Below are 8,638 nucleotides of genomic sequence, written 5' to 3'. Positions count from 1 at the left end.
TTCTGCACAGCAAAAGAAACCATTAACAAGAAAAAGAGGGAACTGTCTGAATGGGAGAATATATTTGCAAACAAGGGCCTAATATCCAAAATATATAAATAACTCACACAACTCAACAATAAAGAAACAAACAATCCAATTAAAAAATGGGCAGAGGACCTGAACAGACACTTCTCCCAAGAAGACATATAAGAGCTGACAGACATATGAAAAGATGCTCAACTTCACTAGCCATTAAGGAAATGCAAATCAAAACTACAATGAGATACCATCTCACACCTGTTAGAATGACTATCATCAACAGGACAAGTAATAACAAGTGTTGGAGAAGTTGTGGGGAAAAAGAAACCCTCATTCACTGCTCGTGGGAAAGTAAATTGGTAAAATCACTATGGAAAACTGTATGGAGGTTCCTCAAAAAATTAAGAAATGAATTACCATATCACCCAGCAATTCTTCTTCTGGATATTTATTCAAAAAACCTTAAGATGTTTATTTGCAAAAATATATGCACCCCAATATTCATAGCAGCATTTTCACAGTGGCCAAGACATGGAAGCAACTGGAGTATCCTGTGATAGATGATTGGATAAAGAAGCTGTGGTACATATATACAATGGAATATTACTCAGCCATAAGAAGAGATGAAATACTGCCATTTGGGACAACATGGACGGACCTCGAGATAATCATGCTAAGTGAAATAAGTCAGACAGAAAAAGTCGAAAACCATATGACTTCACTCATATATGGGATATAAAACTGAAAGCAACAAACAAACATGACAGACAGAGACTCATGGACATGGACAGTGGGTTAGTGGTTTCCAGAGGGAAGGGGAGTCAGGGGAGGTAGGGAGGAGTGAAAGAGGTTCAATGTTTGGTGACAGAAGGAAATCTAACTTTGGATGGTGAACACGCAATGCAATATATACGACATACTTCTGAATTGTACATTTGAATCTTATTTGATTTTATTACTATCACCTCAATAATTTTTAATAAAAAAATTAATTCACCATGTATTTAAGGGTTTATTCTTCACTCTCAGTTCTAGTCCATCGATCTTATGTCTATCTTTATGCCAATACCACGCTGTTGTGGTTACTGTTGATTTGTAGTAGTTCTGATAGTGGGAAATATGACTTTTCCAACTTTGTTTTTCTCCTTCAAGATGATTTTGGCCATTGCAATTCTGTAAGAATTTTAGAAACAGCTTTTCCATGTTTGCAAAAAGTGCTGTTGGGATTTTGAGAAGGATTGCATTGAATCTGTAGTTCAGTTTGTGAAACATCGTTCTCCTGGTTTCCTTTCGTTTTTTGACCATGGTGTCCTTAATCTCTTTTGGCATTTTAAGAAAGTTAATTTCAAATCCTTTTCTAGTAAGTCCAATGCTTGTGCGTCCTCAAGGACAGTTTCTATTACTTTACCTCCTTCCTCCCCCAGAGAAAGGGCCATAATTTCTTGTTTTATTGTGTGCCTCACAATTTTTTTGTTGAAAACTGTACATTTTAAATATTATAATGTGATTATATAATAATTAATATTATAATGTGAAAATAAGAATTTCTCCCCTCCCTGAGTTTTGCTGATGCGGCTTGTTTTTGGTTGTGTTTTGCTTGGTTAGTGGTTTTTCTAAACTAGTTTTACAAAGTGTGTATTCTTTGTCATGTGTAGCTCCTGAAATCTGTGTTCTATTAGCTTGGTGGTTACCCTGTATTTTGCCAGAATTTTTTTAAATACCTGGAGGCAAAAAAAAAAAAAACAAAAAACACACACACACAAAAAAACAAAAAAACCCAAATTCTTCCAGTCTTTGCAGATTGGCTCTGTGTGAGTTTACTTCTTGAACAGTTAGCCAGGTCATTTATAACTCTGCCTTTTCTTACTTGCTCAGAGCCTGAAGGTCAGTCAGAGGTGAAAGCTTAGGGTCTTCCCAGGGCTTTCTCGAACATTCATTCAGCTCTGGGAATATGTGTGGTGTTATCAATTCCCCAGTATATGTAGGAGCTTTTAAAAGCCCTTATCCTCCCATGTATTTCCTTTCCCTATCTCTTTTTTCCCAGGCTTTTTAGTTTGTCTATTGTTTGTCCTAACTGCTATTCCTTTCTCCAAGATCCTGTGACCAATACTTTTGCTTTTATACACTTTTGGTAAATGCTGCCTGGGAAGTTGCTCCAGCCCTATGAATGCTCTGAGTATAGCAAAACAAAGGCAGGCCCTTGTACTGGTCCTTTAGGAAACCACCACAGAAATTGAAACACACAACCACAATACTTTGAGACTAATATTGCTTCCTCTGCCACTGACAATCTATACCAGGAGTGCATGCTACAATCTTCATGGCTACCACTGCCCTGGGGAGTGGGGAATAACTGATGGGCAATACAAAATGCCACAGTGCTCTTCCCACAGGGTAGCAGCTTCTTTTACCATTGTTTTCTCCGATTCTTATACATTTTTGACTAGATTCCAGAGTTCTGCTAAAGTTGATTCTGACAATTCTTGCCAGGTTATTAGTTGCTTTTTTTCCCTCTCAAGTAGTCTTAACATTTTTTTAAATTATGGTAAAGCATATATAACGTAAAACTTGCCATTTTAACTATTTTTAAGTGTAAACTCCTATGGTACAATTACATTCACATTGCGCAATCATCGCCAATATCTATTAGTTGTTTTTATGAAAGGATGGAGCCCTAGAATTTCCTACTCTGCCATTTTCAATGATGTCACTTTCTACTTCAGATTTTGAGGAGGGAAATAGTGTGGAGTGATCTGTGTTAGAAATGTGAGAGAGTTAGTAACTAAAATATTATTGATGGTAAAAAGTATATATTAAAATATAGGATACACTGACTCTCTTACTACTATTTTTGCTACTTCCAGTGAATCTATACTATTTCAAAGTAAAAAGTTAAAAATATATAATAAATAATATATTTCATAAATATATAGAGAGATTGATAGATATAGATATCTGAAGGGGAAAAGCCTATATTCAAAATAGCAGAGACAAAGAAATAGAGAAAGAAATAGTATGCATAGTTTCCAAAGAAAATCCTGGGAGCGTGCATGCTACTGCACAAAAGAGCAATCAGGAGGTAATCACACCCAACACTAAAGCCTGGAAGAACATTTGGCTTGGTTCGAAGGGAAAAAAGAAGTTGAATTGGAATGAGTGTTAAAACAAGCTCTCACAGGATCAATTTGATTACATTTTTCAATTGTCAGCCACGTTGGACATCATGTAAACAAAATATACTTAGACAAAAAAAAATTAACAAGAACTAAGGAAAAAGGAACTAGAACTTGAAAATAAATATAAGCTAGAGGAAAGGAATCAAAAGCCACTCTCAGTATTGTAGGGTAGGCAAAAACTTTTTTCTCTACCTTCTATATTCAGGGACTGAGCTCCTGCAAATTAAACTGACAACTGATAGATTTGCGGGAGAAATGCATACACATTTTATTTGATATTTTAATTTTTATGTATACATGGGGGTCTCACAGAAAAGAAGTGACCCCTAAAGAAGAAGTTAGGCTTAGAGTTCATATGCCATCTTAATAAAAAGGACACACATTTGTGGAGAAGTGACAAGGAAAAATGTTTGGGCATCTAGGGGTGGTAAATTGTGGGAAAGTAAATATGTGAGAGCAAACTAATGCAAGATAAGGGTTATTTCAGTAAGGTTTGCACAGATTCAATTTGGTACTTTCTCCAGTGATAAGAGTTGTCTCCTCTTCCTGGTACTGGAGAACACTTTGACAAAGAAAAATTTATATCCTGGCTTTAGGCATAAAGGGGGAGAATAGAGAACTTTCTCTGCATCTGTTATTTCCCAGTTATCTTCAGCTCAAACCAATCCTTATGCCAGTGTAGCATATTTTAGGGTGGAATATTCTGATCTCCTCAGTATTTTAAGGAAAAAGTGATTTAATTCAGGGAGCTAGATACTCACAAAACCATTATAAGAACAGACGAGCAAGCTCTAGCAGAGCATAAGCAATGACTTCCAGACCACCACATATATGACCCTCTCAAGGTGCTGCAATCTCAACCACAAAACACAAAACAGGCTGAAGAAAGCCCAGCTTAGGCAGCCACAAACACTGCTATCACAAATGTTTTCTTTGCGGCCAAGGGGTCTTCATTTGAGACACCCAGAACCTCGAGCACACCTCCATTTACTAGGTACTACATTTTAGTAAAAAAAAAAAAAAAAAGCGGAAAAAAATGCTTCTTGACAACCCCAACAGAATGTAGTGACTGGGCCTAGAACACAAGTATGGTAGCCACCATCCTTACAGCTGCCTCCTGCCCCACGAAGCTGTGACTGGACCCTGGCATTTCTATAACATTCTTTCCCACAAAAGGCACCAAGATAGTTTCTACTTCATTTCCAACTTTGAAATCACAAATGCATCTAGCTGTGGAATCTCATTCACATCAGGGACACTAGCTGCAAGACTGGGGAATGCCATTTTTAGCTTTACAACTTCGCAGTACAGAAACGCACATGAGAAGGGAGTGGGAATGGATGTTAACTGCCAACTGAATATCAGCCCTAGTAGTTGAGATATTTTCTTTATTTTTATCTGTTCCTCTGATTGACAGTGCTGTTACACCAAGATCAAAATGAGAAAAATGACCATATAGATTATTTCATGTTAACCCTATAATTTTACAGGAAATTTAAGTGACCTGTTCCAGATCCCACAGCTAATTAATAGCAGATCTTAGTTCCTGGTCTAGGATCCTTTGTACACATTTAATTTATCTATGTATACCCTCATTATTCCACAGAGAATTGAAATGAGTTTACTGATATAAAAAACAATATAGCAGGATAAAATTCTTAAAAAGTAAGTATAAAATTTGCTGCACACAATACGTGAGGGAGGGTATCACTTCAAGGTGCCAGGACTCCAGCATGTACTGGTAGATATTAGAGCTCTGAAGAGTAAGCAAAGACTCAATCTGTGATTAAATTTAAAGATGTTTGGTTAATGAATTTGACCTCAAGTTCAGTATGTTTAAAAGAGTTACTTTATATTTTCCACACCCACCCACGAAAAGTTCCTTAGTCAAAATGCCTGAAAATAATGATTTCTTTAAAGCTATTTCTTCAAAACGCAGAAAGCCCCAAAGGCTGAAAGGATCCCATGGAAAGTTTAGGTGGCTAAGACAGAAGTGATTTGTTTTGCGGAAGGGATGACGTTACCCCTAAAGGTTCAGAGAAGAGATGTCAATATCTCAGATTACCCGTAGGTCAGCATTTCACAATCGGGGGGGCTATCTGCGCATGTCAGAACTGTCAACTGGCGGCTGCTGAACTGATTTGGGGAGGGAGCACAGGCCAAGCAACAGTTTGATTTTGTGATTACTTTAGAAAGTGGTAAATAAGATTGCCCGTCAAGAGCCAAATAACAAAAATAGAATGAACAGCAAGTATAAGTTATTAGCTTTGTGTTTTTGTAAAATGTATTTTGGAAATTAATAACTTTTTTTTCTTATCATCTAGTTCCCTTACTCCACATTAAAATTTTTTTTTTTTTTTTCCCCAGAACACAATTTGATGTTCTCTCCAACCTGTTTCTCTAATTGCAATTAAACCTTGGGGGTGCAATCTTTTCAAATGCTAGAAAATAAGTTAGTGCCCAAGGGAATGGTAAAGCTGGAAATGCGATGTGAGTAATCACTGGACCAGTTTTTTCTGCTCCAGAACAAAAGAAGGGCTGGGAAGGTGGGATCACCCACAATTTTCAAACAGGAAGCCCTGGTTTTTACTCCCTAAGAAAATAATTGTTCTGTATTTTTTGGATTATCTGACAAACTGCTTCCTGGTGTATTGATTTACTGCCACACTGAGAAAGTAATAAATCAATAACCAGCTTTGTTGAGAAAGCAGGGAAAAGTGGTATTAGCTTGAGGAACCACATAAGACTTTAGAAGTGGAATTAAGTTTTTGGAAAAAAAAGTAATGCCTTTGAGAGGCTCTTTAAGGACTTGAAAAAAAGCCAAATAATTGGAATTAGAAACTTACATATGATTAGTCCTATGCCAGTCTCAATTTGCATAGGTTAGTGTAACAGGCAGGAAGCTAAGAGTCCCTGGTGCTACTGGGACGGTGGTCCATGAACCAGATAAGATGGTCAGACATGAGCACCTGGGTGGGCCTGTTAGATTCATGGAACACACTGGTGTAAAGAAAGAAGATGCTTTGGCATCAGAGAGAACTGAATCTGAATCCCAGTTGTCACTTACTAGCTGAGCATCCCTGGGCAAGTTACTAAAAGTTCTGAGCCTCATTTCCTCATCTATAAAACTGGATTAACAATCGTCTCCCCCACAATGCTCTTATCAGGATAAGATATAAGATCTCAGAAGTGACTGGTACATTGCAGTTGATAACTGTAGCTATTATTGTTAATGAGGGGACTTTTGGGAACACGGAGACTAGATTAGAAAGGAAGAATATCAGGAACTGTTTTAAAATTTCTGAAGTTGATAAAGCAGTTTCTAAATTACAGAGAAATCAACGAGTTAAGAAAAGCACATAAGTAGCTAGAGTCATTGGAGCAAATTTGATGCTAAGTCATTGAAGAGAAATCAATGATTTATTTGAGGAAAATGATGTCTAATTTGTCAGTAGAAAGCCATTTGACATTTGTAGGAATTGGGAGAAAAGTCAGGTCAAAATATAAAAATGTGGACACCATTAACTAGATAAAATGAAATGCTTGGTGGGATGTGATGGAGGGGACAGTGTGAAATAAGTGTTTTTGTTAGAATTGGAGAAAGATGGGTAACAAATGGTGTATCTAGGCATGAGTTCAGGGAGCTTATCGTTCTTTGTAAGGTAAAATTACCACTTGAGATGACAGCAAAAAATTTTCTAAGCTAGTATTCTCTCTGAAATTTCTGCCAGCAGAAATGACATAATTTAAAATATTAAAAATAATAAAAATAGAAAAAAGTGCCTGAAAAATGGTACTAACAGTTCCTAATGAAACTGGGGACACCAAAATAGTGGGTCAGATAAGATATTAAAAACTTCAATTATTTACCTATCAGTTATCAGGCTATCTGATTCAGGGTGAAATGCAGAGATGGGATTTTAGGATGAGACAAATGACTAATTCTAACAAAGTAGACTAACTCCACATGGCATGGAGTGTTTGGTTCATGAACAGAAACTGGTTTAGTCAGGTGTTAATGAGTGCTCTTTTATCTAATCATAGCACAATCAAGTCCAGTGTTTTAGCGGGTGGGATAAAGTCTCAAACACCCATTTAGATAAAATTTGGTCACTGATCAGAAAAAGTTGGCTGAAATAGATTTTAAAATAACTTTTTAAAAAGCCTAAAGGCTGACTTAAAACATTACTGTGAACACATAAAAATTGTTTGCCACAGATAAGTAAAAAAGACCAAGTATCAGGAGTGAACTAGAAATTAAGTGACTAAATAAATAATTCTAGAAGTACATTGTAAAGTTTTCTGAAATTAGTAAAGATCTTTTGTAAATACATGAAATCAGCAAACTATGTAGGCATAGAAAAGTTATATGTGTAGATGAAAAAAGTAATGTAATCCCTTGAATTATATTACATTACCCCCATACACACATTTTCTTTTTGTAAATTTTTTGTAACAAAGAGATAGTACTATTTTAGATACATTTTTTTGCTCAAAAACAAAATCTTTCTGTGTCAATAAATATAGACACATATCATGATTTTTACCATTTGGACATTATGTAGCTTAGCTAATCTACCTTTTTGATATATGGATTACGTTTTTACATAATTTAAAATTTTTATTTACTTTTAAAGTCAGTTTAATATTTAGCTATCGGTATTTTTTTATGCACATTAATCCATACACATTTCTGAATCATATTATGCTCTCGGACTATAACGTTATGTTCTGCACACCATATAGTAAGTACATTGGAGAATGATAGAGTATTTTTATCCACTCATTAAAAGGGATTTTAGAGCCTCAACTCAGTATTTCACTGTTAAAACAACATTAAGCTGAAGATCCTTGCTTGATTATTTCTTAGGATAAATGTCTAGAAGTTGAATTGCCATCCAGAGGGGATACACATTTTTTAAGGCTTTTGCTACATACTGCTAAACTGACCTCTTGAAAGGTGATCCGTCTGCCTCCATGCCCCATTTCCCCACACCCTCCTCAGTGCTGTATAGCATCATTCTATTTAACTTTTACAAAACTGATAGGTTGAAAAATGGCATCTCACCCTAATTTGCAGTTCTTTAATTACAATAAGGGTGAATATCTTCTTATAGCCATTTGTCTGTCATTTTCTTTTTTCTTTTTTTCCTTTCTTTTGTTTTCCTTTCTTTTCCTTTCCTTTCCTGTTTTTTCTTTTCCTTCCTTTTCTTGCTTGCTTGCTTCCTTTTTTCTCTCTTTTATAGGAATTCTTAGTATATGTTCTTTTCGTGAAATTTCTGAGGGAGTATTATGTGTTATGTGGTACAAACAATGGGAGAATCAAATGACAGGTTATTTTTTTATAAGCATATTAAGTTTCTTGGAGGCCAAGGCCTTGTCAGTAATGAGTTGCCTTCTGGATTCGCCACTGACTTGTGTGAAGGATTGACTGTAATTTG

Source organism: Pteropus alecto, unplaced genomic scaffold (genome assembly GCF_000325575.1).
Source record: "Pteropus alecto unplaced genomic scaffold, ASM32557v1 scaffold3, whole genome shotgun sequence".
NCBI lineage: Eukaryota > Metazoa > Chordata > Mammalia > Chiroptera > Pteropodidae > Pteropus > Pteropus alecto.
This window is presented reverse-complemented; position numbering follows the sequence as displayed.